This window comes from Artemia franciscana, unplaced genomic scaffold (genome assembly GCF_032884065.1).
Source record: "Artemia franciscana unplaced genomic scaffold, ASM3288406v1 Scaffold_1327, whole genome shotgun sequence".
Classification (NCBI taxonomy): Eukaryota; Metazoa; Arthropoda; class Branchiopoda; order Anostraca; family Artemiidae; genus Artemia; species Artemia franciscana.
In genome coordinates this window covers 24,515-44,789 of record NW_027062793.1, presented here as the reverse complement: position 1 = coordinate 44,789, position 20,275 = coordinate 24,515, and the positions used below count along the sequence as shown (strand labels likewise).

Below are 20,275 nucleotides of genomic sequence, written 5' to 3'. Positions count from 1 at the left end.
AAGCCCCCCCGCGCGCGTAAGTCGTTACGCGCCATATTAGTTACGCGCCATATTAGTTACGCGCCATTGTAGTTGTGTCCCTGTGTCCCACCTGTGAATATAGATAGATTTATATATGTGTTTCAAACTACGTAAAAATTGCGAATATACAACATTCTTGGCTTTCCCATTGTCTGTCCATATACAAAGCCGTATGTACTAATAATGACGTCATATGCAAACGTTCTTTTTACAAACAAACAAACATGCATACACACAACTCGTTTTTATATAGATAGATAGATAGATAGATACAATACAAATTAACTACGTAAAACTTGTGAATATACAACAGTCTGTTCCGAAATACAACTAACTTCGTAAAACTTGAGAATATACAACATTCTTCGCTGTCCAATTCTCGCTGCATATAAATAGATTGTCAGGTTTACCGACCCTCGAACATGCAACGTACAATTGTCCATGGGAAAAACAATCAGTATTAAGATCAATACCACATTTTTCTAATGATTGACCTTGAGCTTTGTTAATGGTGATTGCAAATGCTAATCGAATTGGGAATTGCAATCTTTTAAATTGAAAAGGCAGATCTGTTGGAATCATGGGAATGCGAGGAATAAGAACAGCCTTACCCTCAAAAGGCCCTGTCAGGATTGTGGCCTCTATTAGGTTTTCCATTGTTTTTTTTACGGCAAGTCGAGTGCCATTGCAAAGCTTTGGTGGGTTTATGTTACGTAACAATATTATTGGTACGCCTATTTTTAGTTGTAGCACGTGTGGTGGAAACCCTGAAAGATCTATGGAATTTAAAAATTCAGATGGATAATTAACCGCTTCATTTGGTTCCAAAACTGTGTCGACTGACTTGTAAAGGACTGCCTGGTCTTGAATCTTGGTCAAAACAATATTGTTGATTTCGTGGACGTCTATATTCTTGGGTGCGAGAATCGCTCTTTCACTTAGCCATTTATTATTTTTATAATTTTTTAGAATATTCGGAAATATATTTTCAATCAATTCATTTTTGGACGTCACTAAATTACAGAAATCAGCAGGTAGTTGTATACGTCCTGAAATTGAGTCTACTGGGAGCTTTCCGTTTCCCATTGCTAGCAATTGATCTGAAAATGTTTGACCAGAGTCATCGTTTTGCAATCGGACACGCATATTTGTAGTTAATTTTAATGTTTTTACGTGTGCCCATAAATTAGAATTTTTCAGGCAAGCATTCATTTCGTCTGCAGGAGTTGATCTAGGTATTATAGGTAATGTTTGCCTGAAATCTCCTGCAAGCAATATTAATGTGCTGCCAAAGGGTTTCGAATTCCCTCTTAAATCTTTCAAGCATTGATCCAGAGCCTCGAGCGATTTTTTGTGTGCCATTGTGCACTCATCCCAAATAATAAGTTTGCATTGCTGCAATACTTTACCCATCCCAGATGATTTGGAAATATTGCACGTGGGAGTTTCTGTAGAATGCAAGTTCAGAGGCAATTTCAAAGCGGAATGAGCAGTTCTTCCACCAGGCAGCAATGTTGCGGCTATTCCGGACGACGCAATTGCCAACGCTATATCATTTTTAGATCGAATTGATGCCAGAATCAGTTTTATCACAAACGTTTTACCAGTACCTCCTGGCGCATCCAAAAAGAAAATTTCTCCAACGTTGTTATCGACACAATGCATTATCGTATCATAAATGTCTTTTTGTTCCGACGTTAACTTGGAAATGTTATTTTGTACATACGACAATAGATCACTCGTACTGTAACTTTGTTCACGATCCAATTCTACACATGTCGAAACAGCAGCGATACGGTTAGGTGAAGGCATTCCCAAACCCTGAAGAGGTTTGTTTGCCATACTTATGCAAATATCTTCTATAACAACTAAAGTGTAGTTATAAATTTCTGGTGTAAAATCAAAAGTCATGTCTGACGTCTCTAACTGTTTTCGATGAAGTATATCTTCGGACATTTTTGACTTATATTTTTCCCATAACTCTGTAGGAGCTGATGGAGAGCAAGTTGTTAAAATGATGCCAAACAATGCACGAATTTGACTTGGGGTTGACGTTTCGCACGCGTCATTGATGCAGTTATCCCAGTGTTGGTCATTCTCCAATAAATTCAGAGCTTGGCATGCACTACGGTAAGTGTCATGTATAGTACCATTTACAGTCCTCAAATACTCAAAGGATGTCGGACCGGGTACATTCACCAAAAGCAGGCGTAGAAAGAAGCATTCATGTTGATTGGGGTGAACGGTGTAGAGTCTTCCTATCGTGGTATCTTTGAAGATGGTAGGTTGGCCGTCGACTGACTTACCCTGTTTTCGACGTTCAAATACTTTATTTTTAGTATTCCACGTGTAATACGAAGGCACTTCAGTATACAGCAGTTTTTTCGCAAAAGAATCATTTTTGCAAAGCGAAAAAAAAGCTGTTAATGTTGTATCCGGTGGATTCAGGACTCTTTGTTGCACGTTGGTTTCCGTGAAATAAACACGTTGACCATTCTGTAAATGTACCGCTAAGTGAACAACAGCTGGACTACGTTCATGTATCGGAAATGAAAGAATTCGCCAAACAGCTTCATTACTGCTTATGTATCTTCCAGCCTGATATTCTACGATTTCATCGAAATCTTTGATTTCGGACTGCAAGCCAAAAACTGCCATGTCACTGCCTTTGTTGACGTATTTACATATATATTTTATTGCCTTTACGGAGTTACAGTATTCAACGTTTATATGTGCATTAAATGTTTTGGATAATAAAGGGGAATATGGAACAACCCACTGGTTATCTACTTCGATGGTGGTACCGTTACGCTTCTTTATTATTGCTGTTTTACCGCCATCTTCAGTAGATCTTCTTCTATATTGTGGGTAACCATCATTGCCAGTAATTGTTGTGGGTACTAAAAGTCGAGGATATTGCTTTGTGCACCTTCCTTTGGCCATGCATGGTGAATTTTCGTTCAGTGCACCGCAAGGTCCATGTATCATATTTTTTACAATAATATCATGTAACCCCTTATCGACATTTTTATCAGGTATTTCAGCGGAAATCACATCATCAATTTCGTTTGAAGTAATTTTTTTATGTAGCCAGATTAGTATATGTGCGTGTGGCAAACCTCGTTTTTGCCATTCCACTGAGTACATCCAGCATCGCACTGACCCAAACACTTCATGTTTTACAAGGTAGTTTATCAGTGATTTCAACTTTTGCCGGAAGACACGTGCCGTAATGTCATGCCTATGAACCGCCGATTGTCCTTGAAGTAAAAGCTGCAGTATCTCGTCCCAAGATTGATTACATGTAAATGTAATAAATAAATCTGGACGACCATAGAGACGAACATACGCAATAGCATCTTGAGCATATTCATGCATATGACGTGGACTGCCAGCATATGACGAAGGTAAAATTGTTAATCTTCCAACGTTTGTGGTATTACCGTCATTTATAACTGCATCTCGCAAATGAATGTATTGTTCAGAGCGGAGCTTGGTCTGATTCAGGCGGATATATAGCAAACGTTCTGATTCAATTTTTGCATACATATCCACGACAAATTGGTGAAACAATTCACGGCATTTTAAAATATAATTTTCTTCATCCTGCCGAATCATTAGTCTATAGGAATAATAATGGATTGCACTGCATTTCTTATTCATTTCTTTGTTAGTGGCTGGATTCATCAATTTAATATTAAAGTGATAGCCGTCGGCTCCATCCCAAAAAATGATAGGATATTGTAGGGCATCGTAGCATCGATGAGTTTCAGCAATTCTTAACAACTGGGCGTTTCGCTTATGTAGAATAATATCTCGAGGTAAAAACTGATCACCGACCATAACGATTGCCACTTCGTCGATAGTCGGAGCATTGTATCTACGCACATGTTGGCCAGGAGGCGTTTTGTCAGCGGAAATAACAATTTTATGAGTATCAGTAGGCATCAAATCGATGGCTGTTTTGAACAGACGCACTAAATTATTATTTTCGTGGAAAAGATGTTGCAATTGGGAAACGATTGTCCTTTCAACGTTGGGAGAAATTTCGCAACGTGCATTCAATTCAGAATTTCTATCACTGATGAAGTACAATTGTAAAAATTTATGATTCTCGCCTAATAATGGTAGAAGGGACCCTGCTTTATGATAAATTTGCCCTTTTACTTTAAAAGTAGACATAAATTGATCTGGATTTTCGATTTGGGCTCCAAACGACGTCATTTGGAAACATGAGTTGTATTGTCTGATTTTTGACAAAAAACGCTTAGATTCTGACGTAGTTCCAGTAAGGAAAGTCTTCAATGGCTCTGGTGGTGCAGCCAATAGAGGAAGTTTAACTTTTCCTGAGGCGCAACACATTCCCATTGTTTCACCATTGAATTTCAAGGCCTTGCAATAGGGACAAATTTTGGACATTGTCCCGATTTGAACACAGCTACTCAAGCTATAATCATCGACTGGGTTGTACCTGAATGCCAGGCGATAACTTTCAGATTGCTCTGATTCCTCGGCACGCTTTCTTTTCTTACTTTCTCTATCAGCAGCAAGCCTGATTTCCTGCTGGTCTTTTGATTCCTCGGCACGCTTTCTTTTCTTACTTTCTCTATCAGCAGCAAGCCTGATTTCTTGCTGTTCTTGTAATTCCTCGGCCCGCCTTCTTTTTTCACATTCTGTTTTAGCAGCAAGTCTGCTTCTGCGTTGCTCTGGTAGTTCCTCGGCATGCTTTCTTTTTTCACTTTCTCTTTTAGCAGCAAGTCTGCTTTCGCGTTGCTCTGGTAGTTCCTCGGCATGCTTTCTTTTTTCACATTCTCTTTTAGCAGCAAGTCTGCTTCTGCGTTGCTCTGGTAGTTCCTCGGCATGCTTTCTTTTTTCACATTCTCTTTTAGCAGCAAGTCTGCTTCTGCGTTGCTCTGGTAGTTCCTCGGCATGCTTTCTTTTTTCACTTTCTCTTTTAGCAGCAAGTCTGCTTTCGCGTTGCTCTGGTAGTTCCTCGGCATGCTTTCTTTTTTCACATTCTCTTTTAGCAGCAAGTCTGCTTCTGCGTTGCTCTGGTAGTTCCTCGGCATGCTTTCTTTTTTCACATTCTCTTTTAGCAGCAAGTCTGCTTCTGCGTTGCTCTGGTAGTTCCTCGGCATGCTTTCTTTTTTCACTTTCTCTTTTAGCAGCAAGTCTGCTTTCGCGTTGCTCTGGTAGTTCCTCGGCACGCTTTCTTTTCTGACTCTCTATCACCAGCAAGTTTTCTGGCATAGACTCTTTGAGCATCTTCATCAGTCATTATAAACTTAAGCATTAATAGAATTCTACACGAACATCCGTCTTATATAACTTGAATGACGTCACGCCTTCAAAGCAAAAATGATGCCTTCAAAGCAAAAATGATGGCAGCTAATTTCATGACGTCAGCCGAAACATGACGGCGAACATATGTCTTATATAACTTGAATGACGTCACCTTCAAAGCAAAAATGACGGCAACTAATTTCATGACGTCAGCCGAAACATGACGTCACCTGACACATCCATCCACACATCCATCCACACATCCATCCACAGACAACTTATTTTTATATATATAGAAGATATATATATATATATATATATATATATTTCGGGAAAATTGTACATCTGATATATGTTGGCCTAAAGAAACGATTTAGATTGGTCAGAAGTTTTGAGAAAATCCGTTAAGAGTCTTAATTTTGGGAAAAAACACAAGACGGCTTGTGTTTCAGCCACTTTTGTTCTCAAAGCTTTGCGGTCGTCGATAAAATTCTTACTTTCCAGTATTATGCCATCACGGAGTTCCAGTATCTAGGAAAAAAACTACAAACAATACTACTAAAATTTGTAGCAGCACCAATGCGCCAGAGGACAATTTTATAAATTCGTCTCATCACTAGTAACGACTCTAAAATTCAGAACCAAGAAGTTCTTTATAATTAGGTAGGGTAAATACTAATAGTTATTTGCTTGTTTCTAGTTAGTTAAACAAATTGAAACTAGTGAAAACAGTTCAGCTTTAATTGTTGTTAAACTGAAGGTAATCTAAATAGGGTTAAAATGTGTATTAATCTCAATATTAACTTGGTATCAATATCAAAAATTGGTTTATATGCTCTTTTGTTACATTTTTACGAATTGCACGAAAATGTAGTGGGGACGTCAGCAGGTGTACCGATCACTTCATTATGCGTGTGGGCTGATACTTTACGTATAGTTTTATATTAATATATTTTATCCAAAGCTGTATCCAGGGGATAGGGGTTTGACCCCCCCCCCAAAAAAAAAAAATGTTTGTCCGATCGTAAAAACGTAAAAAAATTAATATAAACAAGTTTGTTATGCTTTTTGAAGCTTTTTATGACATATCTATAACATAAACTTTTCGGTTTATAACTGCTTCACTGCTTTAATTTTCACTTTTCTCTGCTGTGTTCCATTTAAATTTATTGTAGATAGTAAAAAATAAATATTTGACAATCCTTGGTAGTTCTGTGTTTTCAGTAAAGTTCTAGTTCTTAAAATTCTGTAGACGTCATAAAATACGACAAGTAAATTTATTTGAGCTAGTTTTGTGGATGTATCTTATGTAATCGGTGATTCAGTATTTTTTTGTCCGATTATTTTGTACAAATCTTTTAATTTTGATAAATTCAATAAGGCGGTTGAAAAGAATTTCAGTGGTTTACTGCTGCAAAAAGTTGGGATTCCAGATTGCTATGACTAATTGTAATTATGTTGCCATCTTAACACTAGTTTCGTAGTGCTAAGATGGCCTCCTTCCCTGGCATGAAAGTTTCATACTTTTTTTCTCATTTCTACAAGCATTACTAATATGTTAGTATTATTTGTGTTATGTTTTGGATCTGGACCAATTAAACAAAGCGAATATTTTTGAAAATATATATAACTAAACTGTCAATAAAGATATATATATATATATATATATATATATATATATATATATATATATATATATATATATATATATATATATATATATATATATATACTAGCTGTTGGGGTGGCGCTTCGCGCCACCCCAACACCTAGTTGGTGGGGGCGCTTCGCGCCCCCCCCCCAAGCCCCCCCGCGCGCGTAAGTCGTTACGCGCCATAATAGTTACGCGCCATTGTAGTTGTGTCCCTATGTCCCACCTGTGAATATTTTGTTTTTCTCCTTTATTTTTTTCCTTTTTTTCTTTTTTAGCTTATTTAGATTTTTAGATTTTTTAGTTTTTTTATTAGTTTTTAGTTTTTTTTTCTTTTTAGTTTTTTTGTCCCGGTCGTCATTTATATCCCCCTGTTTCCCCCGGTGTCCCCGTTGTAGTTGTGTCCCTGTGTCCCGGTCGTCATTTATATTCCCTGTGTCCCGGTCGTCATTTGTATCCCGGTGTACCGGTCTGTATATACATTCGTTTAGATTTTTTAGTTTTTTTATTAGTTTTTAGTTTTTTTTTCTTTTTAGTTTTTTTGTAGTTTTTACCTTCTTTTTAGTTTTGTTAATTTTTTTTTTTTACTTATGTCCTGGTCGTCATTTATACTCCCTGTGTCCCGGTGCTTTGTTGATTGCTAATCGAACATTCCTTTTGTCCTGGTCGCTTTCTCTTTGAGTGTCGTCATTTATTTTTTTCTTTTTTAGTTCTTTTAGTTTTTACCTTTTTTAGTTTTTTTTAGTTTTTTAGATGAAAATTTTTTTTAGTTTTTTCCTTTTTTTCTTTTTAGTTTTTTATTGGTTTTTACCTTTATGTTAGCTTATTTTTCAGTTTTTTCCTTTTTTTTTAGTTTTTTTTTATTTTTTATTTTTTTTAGTTTTTTACCTTTTTTTAGTTTTTTTAGTTTTTTTATTTTTTTTTAGTTTTTTAGCTTTTTTACTTTTTTTATTAGTTTTTAGTTTTTTTGTAGTTTTTGCCTTTTTTTAGTTTTTTCAGTTTTTTTTTTTAGTTTTTTATTGGTTTTTACCTTTATTTTAGCTTATTTTTCAGTTTTTTCCTTTTTTTAGTTTTTTTTACTTTTTAGTTTTTTTAGTTTTTTACCTTTTTTTAGTTTTTTTAGTTTTTTTAGTTTTTTAGCTTTTTTATTTTTTTTATTAGTTTTTAGTTTTTTTTGTAGTTTTGCCTTTTTTTTAGTTTTTTTAGTTTTTTAGCTTTTTTATTAGTTTTTAGTTTTTTTTGTAGTTTTTGCCTTTTTTTAGTTTTTTTAGTTTTTTAGCTTTTTTATTTTTTTTATTAGTTTTTAGTTTTTTTTGTAGTTTTTGCCTTTTTATAGTTTTTTCAGTTTTGACGTCACCTGATCCAGTTTTTTCAGGTGACGTCACCTGATCCACGATCCACAGATCCACAGACAACTTATTGGTTTTTACCTTTATTTTAGCTTATTTTTCAGTTTTTTCCTTTTTTTTAGTTTTTTTATTTTTTTTAGTTTTTTACCTTTTTTTAGTTTTTTTAGTTTTTTTAGTTTTTTAGCTTTTTTACTTTTTTTATTAGTTTTTAGTTTTTTTTTGTAGTTTTTGCCTTTTTTTAGTTTTTTCAGTTTTTTTTTTAGTTTTTTATTGGTTTTTACCTTTATTTTAGCTTATTTTTCAGTTTTTTCCTTTTTTTTAGTTTTTTTTTAGTTTTTAGTTTTTTTAGTTTTTTACCTTTTTTTAGTTTTTTTAGTTTTTTTAGTTTTTTAGCTTTTTTATTTTTTTTATTAGTTTTTAGTTTTTTTATAGTTTTTGCCTTTTTTTAGTTTTTTTAGTTTTTTAGCTTTTTTATTAGTTTTTAGTTTTTTTTGTAGTTTTTGCCTTTTTTTAGTTTTTTTAGTTTTTTAGCTTTTTTATTTTTTTTATTAGTTTTTAGTTTTTTTTGTAGTTTTTGCCTTTTTTTAGTTTTTTCAGTTTTGACGTCACCTGATCCAGTTTTTTCAGGTGACGTCACCTGACCCATCCACAGACAGACAACTTATTTTTATATCTATACTAGCTGTTGGGGTGGCGCTTCGCGCCACCCCAACACCTAGTTGGTGGGGGCGCTTCGCGCCCCCCCCAAGCCCCCCCGCGCGCGTAAGTCGTTACGCGCCATAATAGTTACGCGCCATTGTAGTTGTGTCCCTATGTCCCACCTGTGAATATAGATAGATATATACATATGGTTTTAACTACGTAAAACTTGCGAATATACAACATTCTTTGCTGTCCCATTGTCTTTGCATATAAATAGATTGTCAGGTTTACCGACTCTTGAACATGCAACATATAATGGTCCATGGGAAAACAATCTGTATTCAGATCTATACCTCATGATTCTAATGATTGCCCTTGAGCTTTGTTGATGGTGATTGCTAATCGACCATTCCCTGTCCCGGTGTCCCGGTCGTCATTTACATCCCCCTGTTTCCCCCGGTGTCCCCGTTGTAGTTGTGTCCCTGTGTCCCGGTCGTCATTTATATTCCCTGTGTCCCGGGTCCCGGTCGTCATTTGTATCCCGGTGTCCCGGTCTGTATATACATTCGTTTTTTAGTTTTGTTTTTCTCCTTTATTTTTTTCCTTTTTTTTTCTTTTTTAGCTTATTTAGATTTTTAGATTTTTTAGTTTTTTTATTAGTTTTTAGTTTTTTTTTCTTTATATATAAAAATAAGTTGTCTGTCTGTGGATGGATGGATGGATCAGGTGACGTCACCTGAAAAAACTGGATCAGGTGACGTCAAAACTGAAAAAACTAAAAAAAGGCAAAAACTACAAAAAAAACTAAAAACTAATAAAAAAAATAAAAAAGCTAAAAAACTAAAAAAACTATAAAGGTAAAAACCAATAAAAAACTAAAAAAAAAACTGAAAAAACTAAAAAAAGGCAAAAACTACAAAAAAAAACTAAAAACTAATAAAAAAAGTAAAAAAGCTAAAAAACTAAAAAAACTAAAAACACTAAAAAAAGGTAAAAAACTAAAAAAAATAAAAAATAAAAAAAAACTAAAAAAAAGGAAAAAACTGAAAAATAAGCTAAAATAAAGGTAAAAACCAATAAAAAACTAAAAAAAAAAAAAGGAAAAAACTAATAAATGACGACACTCAAAGAGAAAGCGACCAGGACAAAAGGAATGTTCGATTAGCAATCAACAAAGCACCGGGACACAGGGAGTATAAATGACGACCAGGACATAAGTAAAAAAAAAAAAAACTATCTATATATATAAAAATAAGTTGTCTGTGGATCTGTGGATCGTGGATCAGGTGACGTCACCTGAAAAAACTGGATCAGGTGACGTCAAAACTGAAAAAACTAAAAAAAGGCAAAAACTACAAAAAAAACTAAAAACTAATAAAAAAAATAAAAAAGCTAAAAAACTAAAAAAACTAAAAAAAGGCAAAACAAACTAAAAACTAATAAAAAAGCTAAAAAACTAAAAAAACTAAAAAAAAGGCAAAAACTACAAAAAAACTAAAAACTAATAAAAAAAATAAAAAAGCTAAAAAACTAAAAAAAACTAAAAAAACTAAAAAAAGGTAAAAAACTAAAAAAACTAAAAACTAAAAAAAAACTAAAAAAGGTAAAAACTAAAAGAACTAAAAAAGAAAAAAATAAATGACGACACTCAAAGAGAAAGCGACCAGGACAAAAGGAATGTTCGATTAGCAATCAACAAAGCACCGGGACACAGGGAGTATAAATGACGACCAGGACACAAGTAAAAAAAAAAATTAACAAAACTAAAAAGAAGGTAAAAACTACAAAAAAACTAAAAAGAAAAAAAAACTAAAAACTAATAAAAAAACTAAAAAATCTAAAAATCTAAATAAACTAAAAAAGAAAAAAAAAGGAAAAAAATAAAGGAGAAAAACAAAACTAAAAAACGAATGTATATACAGACCGGTACACCGGGATACAAATGACGACCGGGACACAGGGAATATAAATGACGACCGGGACACAGGGACACAACTACAACGGGGACACCGGGGGAAACAGGGGGATATAAATGACGACCGGGACAAAAAAACTAAAAAGAAAAAAAAACTAAAAACTAATAAAAAAACTAAAAAATCTAAAAATCTAAATAAGCTAAAAAAGAAAAAAAAAGGAAAAAAATAAAGGAGAAAAACAAAACTAAAAAACGAATGTATATACAGACCGGGACACCGGGATACAAATGACGACCGGGACCCGGGACACAGGGAATATAAATGACGACCGGGACACAGGGACACAACTACAACGGGGACACCGGGGGAAACAGGGGGATGTAAATGACGACCGGGACACCGGGACAGGGAATGGTCGATTAGCAATCACCATCAACAAAGCTCAAGGGCAATCATTAGAATCATGAGGTATAGATCTGAATACAGATTGTTTTCCCATGGACCATTATATGTTGCATGTTCAAGAGTCGGTAAACCTGACAATCTATTTATATGCAAAGACAATGGGACAGCAAAGAATGTTGTATATTCGCAAGTTTTACGTAGTTAAAACCATATATATATATCTATCTATATTCACAGGTGGGACATAGGGACACAACTACAATGGCGCGTAACTATTATGGCGCGTAACGACTTACGCGCGCGGGGGGGCTTGGGGGGGCGCGAAGCGCCCCCACCAACTAGGTGTTGGGGTGGCGCGAAGCGCCACCCCAACAGCTAGTAGATAGATATATATATATATATATATATATATATATATATATATATATATATCTATCTATATATATAAAAATAAGTTGTCTGTCTGTGGATGTGTGGATGGATGTGTGGATGGATGTGTCAGGTGACGTCACCTGAAAAAACTGGATTAGGTGACGTCAAAACTGAAAAAACTAAAAAAAGGCAAAAACTACAAAAAAAAACTAAAAACTAATAAAAAAAATAAAAAAGCTAAAAAACTAAAAAAACTAAAAAAAGGCAAAAACTACAAAAAAAAACTAAAAAACTAAAAAAAAAAACTGAAAAAACTAAAAAAAGGCAAAAACTACAAAAAAAAACTAAAAACTAATAAAAAAAGTAAAAAAGCTAAAAAACTAAAAAAACTAAAAAAACTAAAAAAAGGTAAAAAACTAAAAAAAATAAAAAATAAAAAAAAACTAAAAAAAAAGGAAAAAACTGAAAAACAAGCTAAAATAAAGGTAAAAACCAATAAAAAACTAAAAAGAAAAAAAGGAAAAAACTAAAAAAAATTTTCATCTAAAAAACTAAAAAAAACTAAAAAAGGTAAAAACTAAAAGAACTAAAAAAGAAAAAAATAAATGACGAAACTCAAAGAGAAAGCGACCAGGACAAAAGGAATGTTCGATTAGCAATCAACAAAGCACCGGGAAGCACCGGGACACAGGGAGTATGAATGACGACCAGGACATAAGTAAAAAAAAAAATTAACAAAACTAAAAAGAAGTTAAAAACTACAAAAAAAACTAAAAAGAAAAAAAAACTAAAAACTAATAAAAAAACTAAAAAATCTAAAAATCTAAATAAACTAAAAAAGAAAAAAAAAGGAAAAAAATAAAGGAGAAAAACAAAACTAAAAAAGGAATGTATATACAGACCGGTACACCGGGATACAAATGACGACCGGGACACAGGGAATATAAATGACGACCGGGACACAGGGACACAACTACAACGGGGACACCGGGGGAAACAGGGGGATATAAATGACGACCGGGACAAAAAAACTAAAAAGAAAAAAAAACTAAAAACTAATAAAAAAACTAAAAAATCTAAAAATCTAAATAAGCTAAAAAAGAAAAAAAAAGGAAAAAAATAAAGGAGAAAAACAAAACTAAAAAACGAATGTATATACAGACCGGGACACCGGGATACAAATGACGACCGGGACACAGGGAATATAAATGACGACCGGGACACAGGGACACAACTACAACGGGGACACCGGGGGAAACAGGGGGATGTAAATGACGACCGGGACACCGGGACAGGGAATGGTCGATTAGCAATCACCATCAACAAAGCTCAAGGGCAATCATTAGAATCATGAGGTATAGATCTGAATACGGATTGTTTTCCCATGGACCATTATATGTTGCATGTTCAAGAGTCGGTAAACCTGACAATCTATTTATATGCACAGACAATGGGACAGCAAAGAATGTTGTATATTCGCAAGTTTTACGTAGTTAAAAACATATATATATATATATATATATATATATATATATATATATATATATATATATATATATATATATATATATATATATATATATATATATATATATATATATATATATATATATATATATATATATATATATTAGTTACGCGCCATTGTAGTTGCGTCCCTGTGTCCCACCTGTGAATATAGATAGATATATATATATATATTTTTAACTACGTAAAACTTGCGAATGTACAACATTCTTGGCTGTCCCATTGTCTGTGCATATAAATAGATTGTCAGGTTTACTGACTCTTGAACATGCAACATATAATTGTCCATGGGAAAAACAATCTGAGTTCAGATCTATACCTCATTATTCTTATGATTGCCCTTGAGCTTTGTTGATGGTGATTGCTAATCGAACATTCCCTGTGTCCCTGTCGTCATTTATATATCCCCCTGTGCCCCCCGGCGTCCCTGTTGTTGTTGTTTCCCTATGTCCCGGTCGTCATTTGTGTCCCGGTGTCCCAGTTTGTAATTTCTCTTTGAGTGTCGCGGTCGTAATTTATATTCCCTGTGTCGCGGTGTCCCGGTCGTCATTTTTGTCTCGGTCGTCATTTGTGTTCCGGTGTCCTGGTCTATAATTTCTCTTTGAGTGTCCTGGTTGTCATTTATATTCCCTGTGTCCCGGTCGTCATTTGTGTCCCGGTCTGTATATACATTCGTTTTTGAATTGGTCTTTTTTTAGGTTTTAGTTTTTTACCTTTTTTTAGTTTTTTTTTCTTTTTCTTAGTTTTGTTTTTCTCCTTTATTTTTCATTTTTTTTCCGTTTTCATTCTATTTTCTTTTTTAGTTTTTTTTTAGCTTTTTAGCTTTTTTAGTTTTTTATTAGTTTTTAGTTTTTTTTTCTTTTTAGTTTTTTTGTAGTTTTTACCTTTTTTTTAGTTTTTAATTTTTTTTACTTATGTCCTGGTAATCATTTATACTCCCTGTGTCCCGGTCGTCATTTGTGTCCCGGTGCTTTGTTGATGGTGATTGCTAATCGAACATTCCTTGTGTCCCGGTCGTCATTTATATTCCCTTTGTGCCGGTGTCCCGGTCGTCATTTGTGTCCCGATGTCCTGGTCTGTAATTTCGTCAGTCGAAAACATGACGTCAGCCGACACAGAAACATGACGTCACCTGATCTACAGACAGACAGACAGACAACTTATTTATATATATATAGAAGATATATATATATATATATATATATATATATATATATATATATATATATATATATATATCTATATATATAAAAATAAGTTGTCTGTCTGTGGATGGATGGATGGATGTGTCAGGTGACGTCACCTGAAAAAACTGGATTAGGTGACGTCAAAACTGAAAAAACTAAAAAAAGGCAAAAACTACAAAAAAAAACTAAAAACTAATAAAAAAAATAAAAAAGCTAAAAAACTAAAAAAACTATAAAGGTAAAAACCAATAAAAAACTAAAAAAAAACTGAAAAAACTAAAAAAAGGCAAAAACTACAAAAAAAACTAAAAACTAATAAAAAAAGTAAAAAAGCTAAAAAACTAAAAAAACTAAAAAAACTAAAAAAAGGTAAAAAACTAAAAAAAATAAAAAATAAAAAAAAGGAAAAAACTGAAAAATAAGCTAAAATAAAGGTAAAAACCAATAAAAAACTAAAAAAAAAAAGGAAAAAACTAATAAATGACGACACTCAAAGAGAAAGCGACCAGGACAAAAGGAATGTTCGATTAGCAATCAACAAAGCACCGGGACACAGGGAGTATAAATGACGACCAGGACATAAGTAAAAAAAAAAAACTATCTATATATATAAAAACTAAAAAAAATAAAAAAAAAAAAAAAACTAAAAAAAAGGAAAAAACTGAAAAATAAGCTAAAATAAAGGTAAAAACCAATAAAAAACTAAAAAAAAAAGGAAAAAACTAATAAATGACGACACTCAAAGAGAAAGCGACCAGGACAAAAGGAATGTTCGATTAGCAATCAACAAAGCACCGGGACACAGGGAGTATAAATGACGACCAGGACATAAGTAAAAAAAAAAAACTATCTATATATATAAAAATAAGTTGTTTGTGGATCTGTGGATCGTGGATCAGGTGACGTCACCTGAAAAAACTGGATCAGGTGACGTCAAAACTGAAAAAACTAAAAAAAGGCAAAAACTACAAAAAAAACTAAAAACTAGTAAAAAAAATAAAAAAGCTAAAAAACTAAAAAAACTAAAAAACTAAAAAAACTAAAAAAAGGCAAAAACTACAAAAAAAACTAAAAACTAATAAAAAAGCTAAAAAACTAAAAAAACTAAAAAAAAGGCAAAAACTACAAAAAAACTAAAAACTAATAAAAAAAATAAAAAAGCTAAAAAACTAAAAAAACTAAAAAAAGGTAAAAAACTAAAAAATAAATAACGACCGGGACACAGGGACACAACTACAACGGGGACACCGGGGGAAACAGGGGGATATAAATGACGACCGGGACAAAAAAACTAAAAAGAAATAAAAACTAAAAACTAATAAAAAAAACTAAAAAATCTAAAAATCTAAATAAGCTAAAAAAGAAAAAAAAAGGAAAAAAATAAAGGAGAAAAACAAAACTAAAAAACGAATGTATATACAGACCGGGACACCGGGATACAAATGATGACCGGGACCCGGGACACAGGGAATATAAATGACGACCGGGACACAGGGACACAACTACAACGGGGACACCGGGGGAAACAGGGGATAACCTGACAATCTATTTATATGCAAAGACAATGGGACAGCAAAGAATGTTGTATATTCGCAAGTTTTACGTAGTTAAAACCATATATATATATATATCTATATTCACAGGTGGGACATAGGGACACAACTACAATGGCGCGTAACTATTATGGCGCGTAACGACTTACGCGCGCGGGGGGGCTTGGGGGGGGCGCGAAGCGCCCCCACCAACTAGGTGTTGGGGTGGCGCGAAGCGCCACCCCAACAGCTAGTATATATATATATATATATATCTATCTTCTATATATATAAAAATAAGTTGTCTGTCTGTGGATGGGTCAGGTGACGTCACCTGAAAAAACTGGATCAGGTGACGTCAAAACTGAAAAAACTAAAAAAGGCAAAAACTACAAAAAAAGCTAAAAACTAATAAAAAAAATAAAAAAGCTAAAAAACTAAAAAAACTAAAAAAAGGCAAAAACTACAAAAAAACTAAAAACTAATAAAAAAGCTAAAAAACTAAAAAAACTAAAAAAAGGCAAAAACTACAAAAAAAACTAAAAACTAATAAAAAAAATAAAAAAGCTAAAAAACTAAAAAAACTAAAAAAAAGGTAAAAATGAAAAAAACTAAAAACTAAAAAAAACTAAAAAAAAAGGAAAAAACTGAAAAATAAGCTAAAATAAAGGTAAAAACCAATAAAAAACTAAAAAAAAAACTGAAAAAACTAAAAAAAGGCAAAAACTACAAAAAAAAACTAAAAACTAATAAAAAAAGTAAAAAAGCTAAAAAACTAAAATAAACTAAAAAAACTAAAAAAAGGTAAAAAACTAAAAAAAATAAAAAATAAAAAAAAACTAAAAAAAAGGAAAAAATAAAAAAAAACTAAAAAAAAGGAAAAAACTGAAAAATAAGCTAAAATAAAGGTAAAAACCAATAAATGACGAAACTCAAAGAGAAAGCGACCAGGACAAAAGGAATGTTCGATTAGCAATCAACAAAGCACCGGGACACAGGGAGTATAAATGACGACCAGGACATAAGTAAAAAAAAAAAAACTATCTATATATATAAAAATAAGTTGTCTGTGGATCTGTGGATCGTGGATCAGGTGACGTCACCTGAAAAAACTGGATCAGGTGACGTCAAAACTGAAAAAACTAAAAAAAGGCAAAAACTACAAAAAAAACTAAAAACAAATAAAAAAAACAAAAAAGCTAAAAAACTAAAAAAACTAAAAAAAGGCAAAAACTACAAAAAAAACTAAAAACTAATAAAAAAGCTAAAAAACTAAAAAAACTAAAAAAAGGCAAAAACTACAAAAAAAACTAAAAACTAATAAAAAAAATAAAAAGCTAAAAAACTAAAAAAACTAAAAAAACTAAAAAAAGGTAAAAAACTAAAAAAACAAAAAACTAAAAAAAACTAAAAAAAAGGAAAAAACTGAAAAATAAGCTAAAATAAAGGTAAAAACCAATAAAAAACTAAAAAAAAACTGAAAAAACTAAAGGGTCGATTAGCAATCACCATCAACAAAGCTCAAGGGCAATCATTAGAATCATGAGGTATAGATCTGAATACAGATTGTTTTCCCATGGACCATTATATGTTGCATGTTCAAGAGTCGGTAAACCTGACAATCTATTTATATGCAAAGACAATGGGACAGCAAAGAATGTTGTATATTCGCAAGTTTTACGTAGTTAAAACCATATATATATATATATCTATCTATATTCACAGGTGGGACATAGGGACACAACTACAATGGCGCGTAACGACTTACGCGCGCGGGGGGGCTTGGGGGGGGCGCGAAGCGCCCCCACCAACTAGGTGTTGGGGTGGCGCGAAGCGCCACCCCAACAGCTAGTATATATATATATATATATCTATATATATATATATATATATATATATATATATATATATATATACATATATATATTCACACACACACATATATATATATATATATATATATATATATATATATATATATTCATATATATATATATATTCATATATATATATATATCTATCTATATTCACAGGTGGGACACAGGGACACAACTACAATGGCGCGTAACTAATATGTTGCGTAACGACTTACGCGCGCGGGGGGGCTTGGGGGGGGGTTTGAAGCGCCCCCACCAACTAGGTGTTGGGGTGGCGCGAAGCGCCACCCCAACAGCTAGTATATATATATATATATATATATATATATATATATATATATATATATATATATATATATATATATATATATATATATATATATATATATATATATATATAAAAATAAGTTGTCTGTGGATCTGTGGATGGATCAGGTGTCGGTAAACCTGTGTCAAAGAGTCGGTAAACCTGACAATCTATTTATATGCAAAGACAATGGGACAGCAAAGAATGTTGTATATTCGCAAGTTTTACGTAGTTAAAACCATATATATATATATATATATATATATATATATATATATATATATATATATATATATATATATATATATATATATATATATATATATATATATATATATCTATTTATCTATATTCACAGGTGGGACATAGGGACACAACTACAATGGCGCGTAACTATTATGGCGCGTAACGACTTACGCGCGCGGGGGGGCTTGGGGGGGGCGCGAAGCGCCCCCACCAACTAGGTGTTGGGGTGGCGCGAAGCGCCACCCCAACAGCTAGTATATATATATATATATATATATATATATATATATATATATATATATATATATATACATATATATATTCACACACACATATATATATATATATATATATATATATATATATATATATATATATATATATATATATATATATATATATATATATATTCATATATATATATATATATTCATATATATATATATATATATCTATCTATATTCACAGGTGGGACACAGGGACACAACTACAATGGCGCGTAACTAATATGTTGCGTAACGACTTACGCGCGCGGGGGGGCTTGGGGGGGGGGTTTGAAGCGCCCCCACCAACTAGGTGTTGGGGTGGCGCGAAGAATTGGGTACACCGGGATTCGAACCCGTGTCCTCTCAGACAAAGGATCCCGAATCCAGCACACCAACCAACCCGGCCAGGACGGTCAGGAAGGGTGTGCACAAGCACAGGATGGCTGGCCCCCAACCCCCCATTGCACTTCCTGGCTGAAGGGCCAAGAAACGGAGATCATATATATATATATATATATATATATATATATATATATATATATATATATATATATATATATATATATATATATATATATATATATATATAGATATATATATATATATATATATATATATATATATTTATATATATATATATATATATATATATATATATATATATATATATATATATATATATATATATATATATATATATATAAAAATAAGTTGTCTGTGGATCTGTGGATGGATCAGGTGGATCTGTGGATGGATCAGGTGACGTCATGTTTGTTCGCATATGACGTCTGAATTATTTCACACTAATACAAAAGAAGAAAAAAAATAAAAAAGGTAAAAACTACAAAAAAAAACTAAAAAGAAAAAAAAACTAAAAAAGCTAAAAAACTAAAAAAAGGTAAAAATCTAATAACTAAAAAAAACTGAAAAAAATAAAAAAAAGGCAAGCGTGTGTATTTACTTTTTCTCATTAGCTCTCTCATCTTTTTCTCATTAGCCTCTCATTAGCTCTTCGACAGGATTTTACAGACATAGGATTTTTACGACAGGAATTTAGAGACATTAGCTCTCGTTGATAGGATTTTAGATTCGCTGTCATTTTTACCAAAATTAATTTGGAAGCTACCTGTGGTACTGGAAGAATTTGCTAATGGACCCTTTGTCTTTGAGACTGTCAGCCGACGCCGAGACTCGCAAAATGAAATCTATGGTATCGAACGTCGTTAATGGAGCATCTTTTAATAATTTAGAAGTTTATATTAGAAATGTTTCAATAGTCTGTATTGCTAAATATAACGAAATTAAATTACTATTATGGAAAGGTTGGGAAAGATAGAACAAAAATTTAAAATACCTGTAATAGTCGTTCTTGGATTGTTCAAAATCATTATTATTAAGAATAACGCTAGAATAAAAAGTACAGAGGTCACAAAAGTACAGAGAATAGCCAAGATAAAACTGGTATTCGATAATGGCTCTGGCTTCCAACAATTTTGAAAAGACAAAAAAAGTATCAAAAACACATTCGGGACGAATATCTTTTCTATATTTTAAAGAAAATAGTTGAGAGGAGAGAAACTCTTGGAATCAGCTAAAACCTTAAAAATCTCTGAAAGTTCCATTTAGCCTACTACTTTCTTCCTAATTTTCAGGGTTTATTTTCCCTCTGCAAGTTTTTTATGCTATTTTTCTGC

General features: G+C 32.6%; 1 protein-coding gene across 1 annotated transcript in view; it reads left to right on the top strand.

Moving 5' to 3' along the window:
• LOC136042466 (calcineurin subunit B type 2-like) overlaps nucleotides 1-20,275 on the top strand; it is a 53,672-nt gene that overhangs the window by 32,488 nt on the left and 909 nt on the right. The gene's annotated exons all lie outside the window — the stretch shown is intronic.